Source organism: Ursus maritimus, unplaced genomic scaffold (assembly GCF_017311325.1).
Source record: "Ursus maritimus isolate PB19 unplaced genomic scaffold, ASM1731132v1 scaffold_36, whole genome shotgun sequence".
Taxonomy (NCBI): domain Eukaryota; kingdom Metazoa; phylum Chordata; class Mammalia; order Carnivora; family Ursidae; genus Ursus; species Ursus maritimus.
The window spans coordinates 16320999-16343405 of NW_024426230.1; the positions used below are offsets into that span (position 1 = coordinate 16320999).

At 36.0% G+C, this 22407-nt stretch overlaps 1 long non-coding RNA gene across 1 annotated transcript in view; it reads left to right on the forward strand.

Annotated features, from left to right (window-relative positions):
* The window catches only part of LOC103665749, a 135840-nt gene that overhangs the window by 20737 nt on the left and 92696 nt on the right, over positions 1 to 22407 (forward strand). The window contains exon 3 of the long non-coding RNA XR_569371.1: positions 1930 to 1975. This is a non-coding gene — a long non-coding RNA (uncharacterized LOC103665749). The remainder of the gene's footprint in view (positions 1 to 1929; positions 1976 to 22407) is intronic.

Here is a 22407-nt window from a genome sequence, read left to right on the forward strand (position 1 = left end):
TTTCTCCACCCCCTCGGAGGTGCTGATGATTCTGACATTGAAACGTTTCATTGAGTCAGTAATCTCCCATAATCTACATTCTTGAGATTGGATTTTTTTGAGCCAAGTTTCCATTTTTTCCTTCTTTTCTATCATCCCATCTTCCAACTCACTAATTCGTTCTTCTACCTCATTTACCCTGGCCGTCAGAGCATCCAGTTTGACTGCATTTGATTCGTAGCATTCTTAACTTTGCTAGATTCACTCTCATTTCCATCCTCAGAGATTCTATATTCTCGTTTATATTTTCGTTAATACTTTTTTCAGGTCTACACATCATCTTGACCATTGTTACTCTGAACTCCATTTCTGACAATTTGGTTAAATCCATATCCATTAGTTCTGTGGCAGAGGCCACAGTCTCTGTTTCTTTCCTTTGTTGGGGATTCCTCCTCCTTGTCATTCTGATGAGGAGTGGTTGCGGGGATGTACAGAGCCCAAATTATTAACCAGGACCCGGGCAGTGTGCACCTGTTTTATAGGGACCTTAGGGATGTGGGCTTCTTGATTTTTCAGCCTGCCTTCTGGGGGAGGGGCCTGCTGCACGGATACTCAGGCAACCCTGTTTGGGTAGAGTTGCCCTGTCCCCTGGGGTGGGGGGAGGATGGGCACAGTGTGAACCGTTTTTTCTGGGCTTTTGTTCTCTGGCGGCTTTCCCTGGCGGTTTTCTGTGGCTCTTCTGAGAGTCAGAGCCGCAGTGGCCGAATCCTAGCCTCTGTCTCAGAACAGAAAGATCGCAGTCGGCTCTCCACTGAGCTCTCCTGGCCACTTTAACTCTGTTTCTGTTGGTGCTGCTAAAAACCCTGCAGTGTCCTGGGTTGTGTGCCCCACAGCCACTCTCCCAATCCTCGCTCCCAGGGCTGGCAGGTGTCTGTCCTTTGTGCTTCTAACACCGCCAGCCACCCTTGGTTCCCATGTGCACTCCTGAGTTCCCTGTTTCAGTGTGGTTTGCGTGCTCCCAAGCTCCCGGTTTCAGTCTGATCACACGCGCGCTCCCGAGCTCCTGGTCTCGCTCAGTCTGCTTTCTCGCGGGAGTCAGTCTGGGAGTCAGGCCGCTCCCCAGTGCCGGAAGCTACTGCTTCCCGGCGCGCGAGGGCAGCGGCTCCCTCCCCCTTCCGTTTATCTTCCGATATCTGTGCACGGTTTCACGGTTCCCCGCTTCGTACCTCAATACTCAACACCGGAGATGTTCATTTGTAGAGATCCAGATATATCTTCCTGCGTCTCAGGCTGATTCCGTGGGTGTTCAGGATGATCTGGTAGATATCCAGTTCCATTCAGGGGGCCAGCTGAAAAAAGGTCCTCTACTCCTCCGCCATCTTTTTTTCCTTCAGTGTTCTCATTTTTTTAATGAGAGTAAAGTAGTTAAAGATTTAGACACAGATGTATGTATATATTATATAACATATACATATAATCATGAAGCCTTGTGTGTGTGTATATGAATTAACAAAAACATACTCTGTGTGTGTGAATTAGAGGAATATGGAGACTTCTGGGAAATATTTCACATAATTATCATAAATTACATCTTACGTAGCTTGTTTGTCAGAATTGTTCCAATTCACCATTTCCCCAGCTGATAAGAAAGCTAAGAAAAAAGTACATGTATCTACAGGTATTTCACAAGAGTATGTGGAAATTCTATTTCTTTTCTCAAAGTGAATTAAATAAATATTACAGATACATTTTATTTTTAAACATTGAGATCACACAATCTCTGTAACTGTATACTCCTTTCTTTTTATTGAGATTACTTACTTATTGTCTACAAATTTCCTTCATATAAATATTGAATTTTTCTACATATAGGAAATTATTAATATAACCAATTAAAAATATTTAAAATTATGTGTTAACTACTTTGTTAATGTTTTCCCCCTCTTACAGGTGCTGGATATCTCCCCTTGGATGTGCTTCTGGCATCTCACCATCAGTAAGTTAAAAAATGACCTCAATAAGTTTTCTATCCTGGCCTCCACTGATTTCCCATATTTTGGCTAATAAGTTTATCATTCATATAGTCATTTAAGTTGGATGCCTAGAAATTATCCCCTATTTCATCCTTTATCCATATTTCATATTTTCTTGATGAAGATGTAATGAGATTCAAGGACATTTCGGAAGATTCCATTTAATTTGTTTCAATAGATTCTGAGCACTTGAGGGTAGTGAATCTGCATTATTCCTCTTTGTGCTCACCAATGGGATCTATAAAACTAAACAAACGTTAGTGTTAAACTTTAATTTTTTTCAGGAAAAGGAAAATTTGCTTGTCTATAGATCGATAGATGGATAGATATAGATATATACAATGCACACAAAACATTTACCCATATAGATTTGTTATTTTGTTCATTGACATATATGCTTTTCATTTAGAGGTCCCAATCCAACTCCTATACTTTTTTTAGATAGATCTAAGCTATAATATTCTCTCTTTATTAATTGAATCAGTAAGGTTAAGCTCCTTCAACTCAGTAGCTTAGAACATTGATATGATGTCATGAATTGGGTCTTAAAGTACTGGAGTTTTCCAAAACAATGCTGGAGGAAAATTGAATATTGATTAAAAAACTTGATTATTTCTGATTTCATGTTGAAAAAATTGTACATGTTCACAGTCTACTAAACCTATGACCAAATATGATTTTATCCTTTTGATTGTTTCTATTTTTATATGTTTTAAATTCAGCAAGGGTAATTCGTTAGATTGTTTTTGCTTACACCTGACAATTGTGGTAGTACACAGGCAATCTTCAACTTAAGGTCATTTTGAGTTGAAATAGACAATGTTAAACAAAATTGTGCGTATGTAAAGCATATGACAGCTATTAAAACCATTCTTTCTAGGAAAAAAGCATTGAATTTCTTATAAATATTAAATGGCTTTTGAAAAATGCTCACCAGTAGGAGGAACAAATTATTGAAAAGGAAACTGTAACATTAAAACAGCATTCTATTTATCATCTTTTAGTTTATTGTAGAGCTAAAAAGAAGGGAAAAACAACTGAAGCGTTGCCTTGTGTTAATTAAGAAACATGCGTATTTATCATCTGCATAAAATAACTTCTAAGATGTTTGAAATGTTTATAAAACTGTTATTCTCGAAAGGAAGTCTCACCTTTGCCTATGTTTTTGGATTTGGGAGTATTCAGAACAGAATTTGTCTTTCCTCGATGCAGGCTTACTTTCTACCAGCTGAAAAATCATATTTAGGATATTTGATTTTCATACACATAGGAAATATCTTTCCAGACACTCCTTCCCTAAGTATCACTATTGGCAGGGAATTGAATGGAATTTTAATTGATCAACTAATTTAAAATACAGTCATAAAAGAAGAGGAATATTAATAATAGCTTAGCAGATACTTATCTTCTCTGTTGTCCTCAAGAATATAAGAATCTGCACTGATCCTAGGATTGTTTGCCTTTCAATGTATTACATATTTTGAAATCTAGCACAATGTTAAATTCAATCATAATGTTAAATCAGAATACCTTGTTAAGGATTTTTGCGGGTTTTGGGCTGCTATTACATATAATTTGGTTAGTTTTCCCAGAAATGTCAAATTCCGCTTTGCTGGTCATCACTCCTACCCTCAATATTCTCAAGGAAGGACTGTGGGATGGGGGGGGGGGGGTAAGATGGCAGTGCAGTAGGAGGACCCAAGTCTTGCCCCTCCCTTGAGCACAGCTAGATAACTATTGAATCGTTTTGAATACTCAGGAAATCACCCTGAGACTGATAGAACAAACTGCACAAAGAGGTAGAGGAGAGGCTACTTCGAGAAGGTAGGAAGTATGAAAATATGGTTTGGGGTAGAGACAGATGATGGATGCTGTGGAGGGAGAATGAGCCCTGATTGCAGAGAAAGGCTCTAAGAGAGAGTGGAACAAATGGAGATAAACACATACTCTCCCAGAGCCATTGGCTGGGAAAATGAGAGGGGCTGATTTTTGTGGGTTTTTGCAACCAGTGGGGCTCAAAGACTAGAGTTTCAGAGGTCCCCAGGCTTGGCTATAATAGAGACCTTGAGTGGAGGCAGGCAAATAACCTCAAAGACTGTGCCATCTGAGGATCACCTAAGTGACCGAGGGAGAGACTGTTTGTTTTATTTGGAGTGCACCTGTGAGAGGTGGCATTGCCCCTCTGGGGACAAAACAACTGGTGGGCATCATTTCCCTCCTCTGCCCCTCAGCATAGGCGCTGAGACACCTGCTGAGCGCAGCTAACTGGGACACTGGCTGTTTTGCCTGCTGGCTTCAAGTCCTATGCCCCTGCAGTCTGGTGCTCCAGCCCTTCTGGAACTAACCCACGTCAGTCCCAGCATGGTGAGATGCTTTCCCAGAGGACCAGCGCAGGTCCCCACCACCCCAGGTCCCTGAAGTTTGGAATTTTGAAAGTCCACAGCCTGGCTAGGGTAGATCCCAGGGTGCTTTGCACTGCTCTGGGCAGGCAAGCAACCCAGAGACACACAGTGTGAAATCAATGATCTGAAAAATGCCTGTGATGCATGAAGGGGAAATTGTTCACTTTGCCGAGAATGCTTTCTTGAGAGGAACAGGCACAGACTCCCCTCTCCAGGGACAAAAGAGCTGGCTGGCACCATTTGCCTCCCCTGCCCCTCAGCATAAACCAACTTCAGGAAACACACAGTGCTAGCACTGACTAAATGGCTTACACCAAATCCTGTCCCACTGTGCTCTGCTGGTACTGTTTTTCTAGGGCAAGTGTGCCTAACAACCACCAAGCAGACCCCACACCCAGAAAATCAGCACAAACCCTGCACACATGACATGTACTGGTCATAGCGTTCTGCAGAGCCTCAATTCTAGTGGAAATAGCATCAGGTCTCTTTTAGCAAGCAGACTAGAGCATACCTCGTTAAAACTTGTCACACCCTGGCCAAGGTCCAAACAGTCCCCACTGCAGACAAGGAGAAACTCCACAGAGGAGTGACCTGAGGGATAGAGCAGCCATGACACAGCAGCAGAGTGTACATGGCACACACCAGAAATAACATCCTGAAGCGCCAGGCCCTGGACATTATATGACCTCTTCTTCATAAAACCATTACTCTCAGGGACAGGAAATGTAACACGGTTTCTTTCTTTCTTTCTTTCTTTCTTTCTTTCTTTCTTTCTTTCTTTCTTTTCTTTCTTTCTCTCTCTCTCTCTTTCTTTCTTTCTTTCTTTCTTTCTTTCTTTCTTTCTTTCAAGATTTTATTAATTTATTTGACAGAGAGAGAGACAGCTAGAGAGGGAACACAAGCAGGGGGAGTGGGAGAGGGAGAAGCAGGCTCCCAGCGGAGCAAGGAGCCCAATGCAGGGCTTGATCCCAGGATGCTTAACAACAGACCCACCCAGGTGCCCCCAAAACAGGGTTTCTTTTTCTTTTTGTTGTTGTTGTTGTTGCTGTTTATTTTATTATCTCATTCTTTCTTTTTAATGTTTTTTTTTATTTTATTATGTTAGTCACCATACAGTACATCCCTGGTTTTTGATGTAAAGTTCGACGATTCATTAGTTGCGTATAACACCCAGTGCACCATGCAATACATGCCCTCCCCATCCCCATCACCAGCCTATCCCATTCCCCCACCCGCCTCTGCTCTGAAGCCCTCAGTTTGGTTTCTCAACACACAGAAGACGGAAACCTAGACAAAATGGCAGGACTGAGGAATTCATCTCAAAAGAAAGAACAAGAAAAGGTCATGGTCAGGGATCTAATCAAAACAGATATAAGTAATATGCCTATATAGAATTTACAGCAATAATCATAAGGATACTAACTGGGCTTGAGAACAGTACAGAAAACATGAGGGACCTTACCACAGACATAAAAGAGCTTAAAGCCAATCAGGCGAAAATTAAAAAAGAAAATAAAAACAGAGATTCAAACTGATTAGATATAATGGCCACAAGGATGAAGAAACAGAGGAATGAATAAATGATATAGAAGATAGAATTATGGAAAATAATGACGCTCATCAAAAGAGGGAAAGAAAAATCCTGAAGCATCAAAGTAGACTTAGGGGACTCAGTGACTACATCAAGCATAATAACATTTGTATCATAAGAGTCCCAGAAGAAGAGAGAGAAAAGGGAGACAGAAGGTTTATTTGAACAAATTATAGCTGAAAACTTACCTAATCTGGGGAAAGAAACAGACATCCAAATCCAGGAGGCACAGAGAACTCCCATCAAAATCAACAGAAGCAGACCAACATTGAAACGTACCATAGCTAATTTGAAAAATACAGAGATAAAGAAAAAATCCTAAATGCAGCAAGAAAAAAGAAGTCCCTAACTTACAAGGGAAGACCAATAAAGGTAGCAGCACATCTCTCCACAGAAACTTGGCAAGCCAGGAAAAAGTACATAATATATTCAACGTGCTGAATGGGAAAGATCTGCAGCCAAGAATTTGGATACACCCAGCAAGGCTATCATTCAGAGCAGAAGGAAAGGTAAAGAAAGAAAGACCAAAAGTGACAAAGACTAGAAAGGAACAGAGAAAATCTCCAGAAACAAAGACAAAACAAGTAATAAAATGGCACTGAATTCCTATCAATAATCACTCTGAATATAAATGGACTAAATGCTCCAATCAAAAGACATAGGGTGCCAGGATGGATTAAAAACAAACAAACAAACATGTATATGCTGCCTACAAGAAACTCATTTTAGACCTAAAAACACCTGCAGATTGAAAGTGAGGGGATGGAGAAACATTATCATGCAAATGGACATCAAAAGAAAGCCAGAGTAGTGATACTTATATCAGAAAGACTAGATTTTATTTTATTTTTTTTTAAGATTTTACTTGTTTATTTGAGAGAGAGAGACAGCCAGCTAGAGAGGGAACACAAGCAGGGGGAGTGGGAGAGGAAGAAGCAGGCTCCCAGTGGAGGAGCCTAATGCGGGGCTCGATTCCAGAACTCTGGGATCACGCCCTGAGCCAAAGGCAGACGCTTAATGACTGAGCCACCCAGGCGCCCCCAGAAAGACTAGAATTTACACCAAAGAGGTAAAAGATCTGTACTCTGAAAACTATAAAATTGAAGATGACACAAAGACATGGAAAAAAATTCCATGCTCATGGATTGGAAGAACAAATATTGTTAAAATGTCTATACTACCAAAGCAATCTACACATTAATGCAATCCCCATCAACATGCCACCTCAATTTTCACAGAGCTAGAGCAAACAATCCTAATATTTGTATGGAACCCCAAAAGACCTCGAATAGTGAAAGCAATATTGAAAAAGAAAGACAAAGCTGGAGGCATCACAATTCTGGACTTCAAGTTATATTGCAAGGTTGTAATAATCAAGACAGTATGGAACTGACATAAAAATGGACACATAGATCACTGGAACAGAATAGAAAATCCAGAAGTGGACCCACAACTATATGGTCAACTAATCTTCAACAAAGCAGGAAAGACTATCTAATGGAAAAAAGACAGTCTCTTCAACAAATGGTGTTGGGAAAACTGGACAGCCACATGCAGAAGAATGAACCTGGACCACTTACTTACACCATACACAAAAATAAATTCAAAATGGATGAAAGACCTACATGTGGGACAGGAAACCATCAAAATCCTAGAGGAGAACACAGGCAGCAACCTCTTTGACCTTGGCCACAGCAACTTCTTACCAGACACATCTCCAGAGGCAAGGGAAACAAAACCAAAAATGAATATTGGACTTTATCAAGATAAAAAGCTTCTGTGCAGCAAAGGAAACAGTCAACAAAACTAAAAGGTAGCCTACAGGATGGGAGAAGATATTTGCAAATGACCTGTCTGAACAAGGGTTAGTATCCAAAATCTATAAAGAACTTATCAAACTCAACACCCAAACCCCAAATAATCCAGTTAAGAAATGGGCAGAAGACTTGAATAGACATTTTTCCAAGGAAGACATCCAAAAGACACATGAAAAGATGCTCAACATCACTCATCTTCAGGGAGATACAAATCAAAACTACAAAGAAATATCCCCTTACACCTGCCAGATTGGCTAAAATAAACAACACAGGAAAACAACAGACACTGGTGAGCATGCAGAGAAAGGAGAACCCTCTAACTGTTGGTGGAAATGCAAACGGGTGCAACCACTCTGGAAAACAGTATGGAGGTTCCTCAAAAAGTTAAAAATATAACTACCCTATGACCCAGCAATTGCACTACTAGGTATTTACTCAAAGGATACAAAAATACTGATGTGAAGGTACACGTGCACCCTGATGTTTATAGCAGCATTATCAACAATAGCCAAATTATGAAAAGAGCCCAAATGTCATTGACTGGTGAATGGATAAAGAAGAGGTGGTATCTATATACAATGGAATAAACCTCAACCATAAAAAGAATGAAATCTTGCCATTTGCAATGTTATGTGGATGGAACTAGAGTGTATCACGTTAAGCAAAATAAGTCAGAGAAAAGCAAATACCATATGTAGAATTTAAGAAGCAAAACAGATAAACATAGGAGAAATACAAAAAAAGAGAGAGGCAAACCATAAAACAGACTCTTAACTATAGAGAACAAACTGAGGGCTGCTGGAGGGGAGGCGGATGGGGGTTGTCCTAGATGGGTGATGGGTATTAAGGAGGGCACTTGTTTTGATGAGCACTGGGTGTTGTATGTAAGTGATGAATCACTAAATTCTACCCCGAAACTAATATTACAATGTACGTTAACTGGAATTTAAATAAAACTTGAAAAAAAAAAAGGGAAAAAAAGATTCTCAAGGAAGATAAAAATCCCGATGCAATGCACACAGAAATCTATAGCTAGTATAATAATGTCATATTGATTATTAGCTGTTTTTGATTGCCTAAGAGAAAAACATAAGATTCTTACATAACTTTGTTAAACCCATTCAGCTCCACATTTAACAAAAAATCTAGAAGTACATCACAGAATCTGACTTACATTTTTTATTCTGATTTGCACACTTGATTATTTATCATATGCATTCAATTCACTTGAATCATTCAAGCAGCCAGGGTAAAAGAGGGTGAAAAATCCAAACCAGTCCTTGCTTATTTTTATCAGAGGTTTATACCACTGACATGGATCTTGGAAGTTGCAAATAAATTTTCCCATCAATTACTCTTCAGTAATTTTACATATAATTTAAAATTTTATATCCTAACTCTTAACATTCATCTTTCCCTTTCATAGTTTCTATTTTCTATTTTATATACTGGAAAATAGACTCCAGTGTAAAACTTATTCTTGCCAAAATATACTGAAAATTATTGGGTTTAGTGGAAAAAAGGCAGGTTCTGAGTTCCTGAGAAGAAACTTGTGAGAGTTGAATTGGTTTCCGTAAGTAATTTGGAAGAATGATAAGCAACTAATGAATCACTGAACACTACATCAAAAACTTATGATGTACTATATGTTGGCTAACTGAACATCATAAAAAAAATTTGGAAGAATTATTTTTTTTTTCTTGTTGTGCCTTTGTTGTACTTACTGTTTGTTTTCCCAGCTGACTAGAGAGAGGGAAGAGGGGGCCAGAGAACACAGCTGAATGGCTGACTGTATTTTAATAAGAGTATATTATGTACAATATTAGATACTTTATCTTTGCAGCAAAATAATCACTTTCTCCTCCTCAAAATTTGGTAAAGTCAGACAAACACAAAAGCAATTTAAAAAGAAAAATTGAAACACGTATTATGTTATGATTATGTGTGTATTTACTTGATCCCTTTACTTGACTATAAGAATTTACAGACCATTCTCTCTATTTTAAATTGTACTTTATTTCCTGAAGTACCAGATACTTGTACATGGTAATGGTTGAATAATTATTTGTTGAGTGGGATTACATATTAGACTTTATATTTATTCAAAATATATTTGGATTTTAAACATGGTAGTTTCTGAGTTTTTAAGTCAGTTTTCTTAGCACTCAATAAAAATTATGAAATAAATCAGGTGTTACAAAATTACTGTCAAATTGGTTTAAGATTTAAGTTTCCATGGTTCAGTATCTCTTTTTTTATTTATCAGAAGGACCTGTCAACAAATATTTTTGTGGAGGGCATATGCGTGAGGTAGGAGTACATATGCATGTGCGGTAAGCATATGTATGTTTGTAAGGGGAAGCTGTTTTTAATCTGTGTATAACCAGTCTCCCCTTTGGCCTGTGCCCTGACTGATCCTGTAGTTCTGGTAGGCAATCTTATCACCCTGATATCCTGGCCACAAGGATGATACCACACCCTGAGCTATGTTTATTAGATTCTCTTACTAAGAATCTGTGTTTTGAATAAACATACTCAAGGGCAGAAGTCATCTGAAAGGCATACCAAAGAGAAAAGTCTAATAGATTTTCCAAATTCCTACACTGTTAGAGACATATTATCTTTAATTTATTAATTTAGTTACCTGACATTGTTCATATATATGATTATATATTTTGGAAAGAACTACTATAATTTGCTAAGAATGGCAAACTCTGGGGAATGGAATAATGAGTTTATCTTCATTTTTTTCAGTGTGGCCATAGGTTTTGCAATAGCATCCATACATTTCTTTTAAAAAAGATTTATTTATTTATTTGAGAGAGAGAGAGAGGGTGTGTGTGCAGGTGAACATGTTGGGGGAGGGGCAGAGGGAGGGTAAGACCAGCAAATTCCAAGCTGAGTGGGGAACCAGATGCAGGGCTCGAATCCAGGAGATCATGACTTGAGCCCTAATTGAGTCAGATGCTTAACCAACTGAGCCACCCAGGCACCCTGCATCCATTACATTTTTATCTTGTTTAAAAAAATAGCATGATAGGGTTTTCTATATGCAATATGAAAGAATAAATCCATTTCTCTTTTCAAGTGTTCTATGCTTTTGTAGAGTTAAAAATACAAACAGAATAAAAAGTTTAAAAATATGAGTATATAAAATTCTTTAAATATTCTGGAGAGATTGTTATTATATAATTTATATGCAAAAACAAGTAACAAACGTGATGAATTTTTTTAGTAAAGGAAGCAAACCCAGAACAATACTGCCATAAAAATACACACAGTCTTTCTTGGTAACAGACCATTTATTCAAATGAAAAGAGTTTGATAAAAGTGGAATCACACTGTAGTTAGACATTCTCTCTGTACTAAAATGGAATTTAACTGAATAGTTACAAGTATGAATTGAGAGTCAGAAATATAAATTCCCACACCAGTTCTAGCATTTACTGGCCATTTGATTCAAGAAAACTCTCTCAAGTCATCTGAGTCTAACTTTCCTCACCCATGAAGTATATACTTAAAATAGTTCGATGTTTCAAAATAATAGCCTCTTGATAAATACTTGTTAAAACATAAATAGTTGGCCATAATTATAACATGCAGAAGAAACAAACCAATTCCTTTCAAATTATCACTCAGAAGTCCTTAGAATAACAGCTTGCAGGGTTGGTTGTTTTTCTTTAATTTCTAGTCAACTAGTCAGATATTAATCTTTCTGAAATGCTCTTAATGTAACATAATCTTTAGCACATTCGGTGTGAAGTATTCTATGTCTGCTGCCACAGGGTACACGTTCACTTGACAAGACAGTGCTGGGTGGAAAAAGGGAGACATCATTTGGGTTTTACCTTCTGCAACATGGAGCTGGAGCTGTGGTAGATGGAGAATGGTGACCATTCATCTTTCCTAAGGAGATACCAGATATCCCAAATGACTGGGGGCTGAGAACAGAGGAACACCTGTTTTCATGGAAGGGAAGAAATGGTCTGGTGGAGCTTCTATCACGTGACGCTGGAGGATGAGAAAGAGGCCATGGTTTGTGGCTTAAGTACTATAGATGCTTGATATTCTTACTGAGATTTAGTAGATTTTCTTGCATAAATATTTCTTTATTTCCTCTATGTCCCTTGGACAATTTCCACAGGCTTTAACACTTTTAATAATTAAAAAAAATTTAAATATTTCATCAATTAGGATATTTTCACTGAAGAGTGTTTTGTTCGTACTCCTTATATCACAATTATAGAAGTCATCTTTATCTTCTGCTTTATTTTGTTTCTATTTATATTTCTTTTTGGATAATTTCAATTGAATGACACTCAAATTTACTAATTCTTTTCTTGGCTGAGTTGAAATCCCAGAAGATCCTGTTAGAACGTTCTTCATTTTTTTATTTGTATTTTTTTTTTTTTGGTATTTATAATACATTATTTCTTAGAGTTTCCATTTCTCTGCTGAAATCACCCATCTGATCTTGCATGTGTTTCACTTTTTCCATTAGAGGCAACTTAATTTTAGATATATTAAATTCCCTTTGTCATATTTGAGAGTTTTGCTTTACCTATTGGGTCTCATTTTTTTTATATGCTTTATATTTTTTAATAAATGTCAGACATCTAGTATAAGACACTAGAGACTGAGATAAGTGTTTTTTATGTGTGGATACGGCACACTTTTCTTTCTATTAGACCTTAAGGCAGGGGACTGAGTTAATCTAGTTGAGTCAGAGTTTAGTTCTGTTATTGTTATGATTTACCTCAGTAAACCGTACACTTCAGATTCTTCCAATGATATCTGTGCTTTAAAAAAAAAAGGGGGAACAAAAATGAAGCTTAAAGCCAGCAGAATAAGGGAATAATAAAGATTAGAGCAGAAATAAATGATACAGAGTTGTGGGCTGATTAATAAGATTTTTTTCCATAAGAGTATACTCTGCCTTCCGCTTCTATCTTTGTACTGTGAAAAGCACCTAACATATATTGGATGTCTAATTAATATTTTATGAAGAGGAAAGAAAGAAAAAAGAGACAGAAATGATTCTTCTATACATTGGCTTTGAAAAAATTGTCAATTTTATAACTACAGAAACTTAGGAAATAACTGGGTTTTTTTCTCCCAACTTTTTCTCTCTTTGTTTTTTCTTTTTTTCTTTTTTCTTACCTCGGAGTTAGTAACAGGATAGACATCTCAGATTAAAAATTGGTAGGTCTTTCCCTATTTACATCTCCAAATTTAGGGGCTTTCTTGATCTCCAATACAATTCTTTTCTTTTAGCCTTTCAGTTGAAATATTTCCAAATTTGAAAAGTTGTGAAGTATAAAAAAAGAGTGCAAATATATCATACACACTCTCTCAGATTTCCTAATTTTTAACATTCACCACATTCATCTTATCATTTCTGTCAATGTATTGGTATGCAAATATTTATCTACCTACCTACCTACCTACTTACCTACGTATCTATATACATAAATTCAAAATATTTTTCTGAAACACCTATTCTGCAGGTATGATGCCAGATTTCTGGTTACTATTTAAGTGTGCTTTCCGAAAAACACCAATGTTTCCTTTTATCACAATAGTACAACCATCAGAATGAGGACATTTTCACTGGTAAAATTCTATTATCCATTCCAGAGATGTTAAAATGTTGCTGAGAATTCTAATTGATTTTGTAGGTTCAGCATCCAATTCAAAATCATGCATTACATTTAGTTGACATACCTCTTTAGTAGTCTTCAGTCTGGAGTACTTCCTAAATTGTCCCTTGTCTTTTAGTACTTTGGCATTTTTGACTCAAACAGGCACTTAATTTGTAGAATGTCCCTCAACTCAAAGGTTCATCTGATCATTATTTGATTCAGTATAGACGTAGTATTTTTTTAAAGGCCATGCCATATGTAATTATATTATCTACAAAATCATAATATTGCTTTAAAGAGATACCAAATGAAGAAAATAGATAAAAGATATATACAGGAGAGTGACATTTGTTTCATAAAATAGTTACAAACTATTTTTTTGTGGAATGCTTATCCATTTTTTCAAGTCAAACAACTAATCCTGATGGTAAAGACGTGACTTATTCATTCTGTCTTATTTAGAGATGTCTTTTTCTTCCTCCAAATTTTCATATATGTCAGGAGAACAGGACCAGTTTATTCCCTGAAGTTGTGAGAATAAAGTACCAATTCCCAGCTTGTAATTTTGTACAGAAGCTTTCATTACTGCCTGGATGATGCCTTTCTTCTGACATACAGTTTCCTTAATTACCCTGAATGTAAGCTGACTGTTTATATTTGGTAATCATTCAAAAGAAGCTCCTTAATCAAACTGCTCTTCATTTATGCAAAGATTGTAACAGTTTGGTTTTTGCTCTATTGGGAACTTTGAGATCTTTAGTTTTCTCATGATCACTATGCCAATTACTTTGCTGTAATTAAAGATAATGGAACTTTGATAATGACTTTGCCACCTATGATACTCAAGATAATAGGCTGGTGGAAAAATATCAATAGTTACATGACATTGTTTTGAATGGTAATTGATACAACTGTGGCATGCTAATATGAGCATAGCAGCTGTCTACTTCTTCAAGTGTATGTGAACCCTAACCCATGACAGCTGTGCTGGGTAAAGATGCTGAACATTAGTCTGACTCAAATATAAAATTACTTCAAAAACAGCTTGAATCATCTGTGACCTAGGAGTTCAGACTGAAAAAGGACTCAGTAAAAACATGATAAATCAGGAAGGTTGCTGTTTTTTGTTTGTTTTTGTGTTTTGTTTTGTTTTGCATTGTCCACAAATACTCCCTAATTTGGTGCATTAAAAAAGAGGGTAAAATGTCATTCTGATAATAGAAATCATTTTTGCATTGTATTTTGGTTTTGCTTTTCATCTTCATGGATAAATGGAAGTTTCAGAAACTGTTGTACATATTCTGATGCATCAATTATTTCTCAGAGGCTTTTCATTTTTTAATTGAAAAAAAGAAGCTATAATTACAACAGTGTCTCTGCATGAAACCTGGAAAATCTACAAGATGTGGTTAAGAATGAGTGTCAGAAGCCAGGTACACTTTAAGAAAGTTGTCAGTGAGGTACAATTTAGAACCAGGAATCAGTGATTTTGGAGACCATTTCTTCCCTTTTATTTTTCAACTTGCATATACTATTTCATGTAAACCACTTTTATGACATATGTTATGTCTATACTTTCCTTTACAAACACACATTCGTACAAAGAAAGGCATTATTTTTGAATCACCTCTTACCTCAAATATAAAAGGCATTTCCTCTTGTAATCTTATTGAAAACATCTTATAATGGAATTTTTACTTTTAGATTACATTTATTGTTCCTTTATCCCTTGTTTCCATGACATACTATTTTTTTTCTGGACCATATTTTCAAGTATGTATTGCAATCCTTTATTTTGATAACCTTATAAAATATAGAAGAACTGATAAACACCTACATACTTTCTACCATTTGTAGTACACTAACTTCAATTCTGTAAGTTTCTCTTGTAGTCTTCTTCACGTCTGTTCTTCATCCCTCAACTTCTTGGCTTCTCTCATCTGTACTTTTATGATATTAAGATGGAAAACATTAATACTCTGTTCTATGATTATGAACAAATACACTAATCTTTGTCTAAAAGTTGATTCTAAAGGCTAAAAAAGGAATATATAGCATTTACCTTGTATTGATACGAATATAATGTTCACTGTTGTATCAGACCACAAAATCTCAATAGAATACACTAATAAGCATTTATTCCTTGCCTACTCATCTACATGTTAGCTGGAGTTCAATGGAACGTAGGTGGGCTCAATTTGATCCAGGTCTCAAGTTCAGATTGGGTCCATTTCACATATCCTATTATAGCAAGGCTGGCTACCAAGGGAAGGGTTCTCTCATGGAGGTGGGGGAAATGTGAAAGGAAAACCTCAGACAGGAAAACACATTTTAGAGATTTTTCTTTGTTATAGCTGCTAACATTGCATTAACCAAAGCAAATCACTTGGCCAAGTCTAAAGTAAAGGGGTGCGAGACACATTCCGACCTTGCTAAAGCAACACCAAGTATGTTAATGTATACTCTAAAATTGTAGTAAAAAACCAGACCAATAATTCAATGTAACAAAGTTGTATAATTACATATTCAAGTAAAATGTTACAACTATACTTCCTCTCTATAGAACAATTTATTTTTTCATTTTTTCTTTTGTCATGCAATTTAATGCTTAAAGTAGTTGTAGCTATTCCAGTGTAATATCTATTTTGTAGAATTTTTTCCCTTGAATCAATCCAACCAATTTCAAGTATACAATATGGTATTACTATAGTTACCATGCTGTCCTTTGGCTCCTCAGATTTTATTTATCTTGTAACTAAAAGTTATACATGCGGGACTTCAAATTGATTTCTAAATAGAGTTGATGGAGGAAATCATGGTAACTACTAATATCTTGATAGAGAAAAACAGCAAAACTGGAAGAGGTAAGAAATCAAAATGATCTATTTAAATATGAGGAACATTAAGTAAATGTTTCACACATATTGCTTTATTTAGTTTCTATCTTAACTTAGTTCTTAAAGAATTGATTTTTGAATGGATAAAGAATATATATAATATATATGGTATATTTTTTATATATGATAAATACTTATATATGGTATATATAAAATGGAATATTACTCAGCCATAAAAAATGAAATCTTGCCATTCATGACAGCATGGATGAATGTAGAGGATATTATGCTAAATGAAATAAGTCAAACAGAAAAAGGCAAATACTACCTGACTTCACTTATACATGAAATTTAAAAAACAAAGCAAATGAACAAACAAAATCAGAAATAGCCCTGTAAATACAGAAAACAAACTGGTCGTTGCCAGAGAGGGGGAGATGGGAGATGGGTGAAATAGGTGAAGAGGATAAAGAGGTGCAAAATGTCCCGTTATAAAATAAATAAGTCATAGGGATGAAAAATGCAGCATAGGTAGTACAGTCAATAATATTGTAATGACTTTATATGGTGACAGCACCTTTTTCATGGTGAGCACTTCATAGTGTATGTAATTGTTGCATCATTATGTTATATGCCTGAAACTAGTATAGAATTGTATGTCAACAATGCCTCAAAAGAATTTTTTTAATTAAAAAATAAACCTTTTGCCGAGTTTTGGATTCACAGCAAAATTGAGAGGAAGGGATGAAGATTTCCCATATATTCCCTGTACAGTTATAGATATACATGCATAGACTCCCCCATTATCAACATCCCCCACCAGAGTGCTGCATTTGTTACAATTGATCAGTCTACATGTATGCGTCATAGTCACCCCAAAGTCTATAGTTTACATTAGGGCTTTCTCTTGATGTTTTACATTCTATGGGTTTGTATAAAGATATAAAAATATCCATCTTTATAGTGTCATAGAGAGTATTTTCAATGCCCTAAAATTCTTTTGTGTTCTACTTATTCATCCCTCACTCCCTGAACTCCTGCCATTCATCGATCTTTTTAATGCCTCCATAGTTTTGCCTTTTACAGAATGTCATATAGTTGGAATCATATAGTGTGTAGCCTTTTCAGACAGGCTTCTATCACTTAGTAATATGAATTTAAGCTTCTTTCTGTATCCTTTCATGGCTTGACAGCTCATTTTTTTTCAGCACTGAATAATATTCCATTGTCTGGATGTACCATAGTTCATCTATTCATGTATTAAATGACATCTTGATTGCTTCCAAATGTTGACAATAATGAATAAAGCTACTGTGAATATCCATGTGCAGCCTTTTGTGTGGATATAAGTTGCAACTCCTTTGAAAAACGAAGGTGGGCAACTCCTGGATTGTATGGTAAGAGTATGTTCAGTATTATATGATACTGTCAAACTGTCTTTCAAAGTAAGTGTACCGTTTTACATTCCCACCAGCAATACAAAAATTTTGGTTGCTCCACATTCTTGTCAACATTTGGTGTTGTCAGTGCTTTAGATTATGCCATGCTAATGTGTGTGTAGTGGTATCCCAAATTTGTTTCAATTTGTGTTTCCTTAATGACATATGTTGTAGGGCCATCTTTTCATAATGCTTATTTGTCATCTGTATATCTTCTCTAGTGAAATGTTTTAGTCAGTTTGAGCTACTATGACAATTACTATAGATTGGGTGGCATATAAACAGCAAAAATTAGTTTTTACTATTTTGGAGGTTGGCAGTCCAAGACCATGCTCTGAGTTTTGTCTCTATAAAGCAGAATTCAACGAGAGAAAATGAATAAGACAAAAAAAAGTGTTTTATTATTTTTAGAAGAATCTGGATATTTTGCTAAATGGGCAATTGAGGAAAGGAAGAATATGATATATAATTATCTGTGGAAATTACCTATAATTACCTGCACATTATATACGTGCAGAATTGTTCGTAATTGGTTTAATCACAGCAAGCAGTATGAGTGCTAGCCTCATTCAGGTGCCAGGGTGGTCAGAGGCAGGTGGAAAGTAAATTATTTAAAGATAAGAGAGGATAATTTTTTAAAGATTTTATTTATTTGAGAGAGAGAAGGAGACAGAAAAAGCATGAGTGTGGGAGTGGCAAAGGAAGAAACAGGCTTCCTTCTGAGCAGGGAGCCCAATGCGATGTGGGGCTCCATCCCAGGACCCTGGAATCGTGACCTGAGGTGAAGGCAGATGCTTAACCGACTTAGCCACCCAGGTGCCCCAAGAAAGAATGATTCTTAAAGTAGTAACGTCAGAGAAAGTGAGAATAAATTCTCTCTGAACTAGCAAGGTAATTAAAAGGGCTCAAAATTATGTAAGACAGAGAATGATTAATAAAAATGCACTTTGTTGTTTGATATATCCATATTAAATAACATGGAAATTTAAAGTAGTAACAGCGTTAAGGTGAAGCTGGGTCAGAAAATCTTCATGGAAAACATATTAGGGCTTATTTTTTAACAACTCTATCCATTTTATTGTATCTGTTTTTAACTCTCCATAAAGATTGAGATGAATGCACTTGTATCACATTTGCTTTTAGTTTTGATTAAAAACAAATTTCTTGGTCATCCTTTAAATATACAGGTACACACATGAAATAATTAATTCTTACAAAATCATAGAGTTTAACTTGAAGTTAATTTGTTAGTTTAGTAAATTTAAATTGAGACTGACTTTTTAATTCTTTAAAAAAATCTCATAAAGTTTTAAATTTGGATTACCTGGTTGGTCCATGAGCATTCATATTATTCCCAGAGAACTAATGGAAACACTAAAATTGAATTATGAAATTTCTAAAATGGTGAAGCCATAAAATCTAAAAGAATGGACAAATTGATATTAAATTTAACCCAGAGAAATGTGGGTCCTGTTTATGCATGTATCTAGAGACAGTTTTCACCAGCAAACTATAAATTAAATTACACATAAAAAACTTGAACTAGACTTTGTCAGCCAATATAAACACATTTAAAAATCAAATAAGAAAACCGGATTTGTGCTGTCCTAAGATACTTAGTAACTACAGAGAAAAGACATTAACTTTAGAGTGGATAATCTTGGCAGAAACCTTCTTAACTAATTGAAACCAACATCACCAGTAATAAGCTGGTGATAAAATATAACATGATGCACTAAGAAGGACACGTAATTTTTGTGGTACCCTGGAAAAATTAATAACTTTAGTTCAACATGGTGAGAACTCCAGACAAATCTAATTTGAGGAACATTCAGCAAAATAACTAGTTATTGCACTGTGACAATCAAGGACAGTTGACGTGAACAAATACAGTGTGGGATTTTGAACGAGATCCTGGAGCAAGGGGGAAAAAGGTAGTGGAAAAACTTGTGAAATTCCAAGGTGGTCTTTAATTTTGATACTGGTTCTGAAAATTTTACAAAATTATGTAAAATGTTAACTTTAGTGGAAGCTGAGTAAGAAATATATGGAAACTTTCTTCCTATTTTTATACTTTAAGTCTAAATACAGTTTGAAATTTAAAAAAGGTACTTAGGGAGGGGCAACTATAGGAAGGGCAGAAAGATTAGATTTTCTCAGGAGTTGATGTAAGGGTGGCTTGGTTGCCAAATAGTAACAGGAGGGAGTTCCTTTTGATTGTGAAACTATCTTGATTATGATAATGGTTACATGACTTCTTTGCACTTGCCAAGATGCATAGAGAGGTAAATCAAAAATAGTGCATTGTATTGTATGTAATAAACAAACACATAAAAAGAGAAAAGAAAAACAAATAACCAAAGAAAACATTTGAAGCAAATATGATTTGTCAATAATGAAAAATGAAAGAAGTATTAATATCAAAGCTCGGTACCTGAACAGCAATTTCACTTCATTGCAGATGACAGCCAGAAAAATAACTGCGACAATTGTTCAACATCTTATTTACTAATTAGGTATACTTGAGTAAAATATAGTGATAGAATAATTTTAAACGTAAATAATACTCAATTATTTAAAGATTTGGTTAGTCATGGTTGGTAAGTCATTGTATTTGACAAAACATTTACATAGATTTATTATATCATGAGGCTATAAAATTAATCCATTAATCCGTTTTTTGAGTCTTCTTAATTTTATTTTACCAATTTTGGGGTAAATATAAGTTGAACTTGTACTGTGTACCAGATTCTATGATATTGCATGTACCCACAATGGTGCTAGACAGAGGTAGAGAAAAGTTAAAACACTAAGTAACACACTAAGTTGATGCAAAGACTCCCTGCTGCGAACAAGGAACTATACAAAAAGAGTCACACACACGCACACACACACACACACACACACAGACTTGAGTTTGTACCAGTTGACAGAATGAAAAGGTACCATGAACTCAGAATTGAAAGTTTAGGCTGGTGTCAAATTAGCTAGTGGTGTTTGGACCTGGATATTAGCCCCTGCAGCTGGGAGCTGGGGTTGTAAAGCACAGTAGAAGAAACAGCCTTCCACAGTGTGGCAAGATTTAGCACTCAGTCCCTAGTTACATGTGTAACTCTAAATGGTCTGATCTTTCTACATAAAGGAGATCACAAGTACTTCACCCAATAGCTTTGTAGAAACAGTGTGCAATACTACTGATAGTTTAAGATCCAGATGGGTTAAAATGTGTTCTGTGAGAAAGCCCATATTAAAGTGTGCTGGATGTGTTCACGTTGCTCCTTGCAATACACTTAACCACAGTTTCCTTCTTGCTTTCTGCCTGAGAGACTGCCCTGGGTGGACGACAGTAGTGGGGCCCTTCTCATTCCAGCTTCTGGTAGCTGGAGCCCAGAGAAAGCTCTGGCTGAAGACCACAGAGAGTGGGAAAAGTTAATTTAGGGCATTTAGTCCAACAGCTAATCTTTCAGATTAGCTTTCTTTAGAAAGAAAAAAAAAGATATCCAGATAGCTTTGGATTTCAGATAAACAATGAATAATGTTTTAAAGTAAAAGTATGCCCATGTAATGTTTGGGAAATACATATACTAAAAAAGAGTTGTTTATCTGAAAATCAAAGCTAACTGAGCATTCTGTATCTTATCTGGCAACCCTGCGTCAGTGTTGTTGGCTTTGCAAATCCCTCGAAGACTTGTGATGTAATGGAGGTGTTATTAGCTAACCCTACAGCAAGAAACATTTTGTGATATATAAGTGTGTCAGATCAACACACTGAACTCCTTAAACTCATATAATACGTCAATTATGTTTCCATAAAGCTGGGGAACAAAGATCATGACTGTTTTTAAGGCAACCCCTACAAACAGTTCCCTTATCAGGATTCTGGTGTTTTCAATCTCTTTTAACTCTGTTAGGGAATACCAGTCTAGCTGTCTGGCGAAAAAGGTTCTCATATTTTCTGGCAATATTATTAAGAAATGTTTGTAAGGCATTGCATTTTAATAAAAAAAAATCCATTTTCTATATCACCCTCAAGTCCAAGTAAAGTAGAAAATTAGAAAAGAAAAATGGTATTCTTAAACTTAAATTAGCCAACCTTTTATAAATCCTGTATTTCTTTGATCTGATGGGTTGCTTTTGGCCGTAATTACAATGGGTCATTTCTTTCAGTCTCTCATTGATTGCTGACACTCTTCATGTGAACTGATAAATGGACATCCTATGAATCTGGGAATACCACCCCAACCTTAGATTCCATTTATCACAAGCTAGTAAGGCTCTGAGACCTCAAATTTAGGAGTCTTAAAAATTGCCTCGAAGTAGACGATCTTGGCCTAAGGGCAGATAAATCAACACTTTTAAATCAAGACAATATTGGCACAAAATAAGAAATCTTCCATCCACAATAACAGAAAAATAGTCTTGTTTTGAGATCAGTGGTATTCTGTTTCTCTGTTTATTTTGTTATAAATCTTCATATTTTATTTAAATGAAGCTTAACAATTGCCTAAAAGGGTTTTTCAAAGTTATGTTATACACTGACACCTTTACCACACCCTTAACCACCCTCGACCTTCCTTTATCATGTGAAGAGGCCACTTACCTGTGAATTTCTCTGAGTCTTTATGATTGCAGAATCTATTTACTCTCACTAATGCCCCTGATAAACA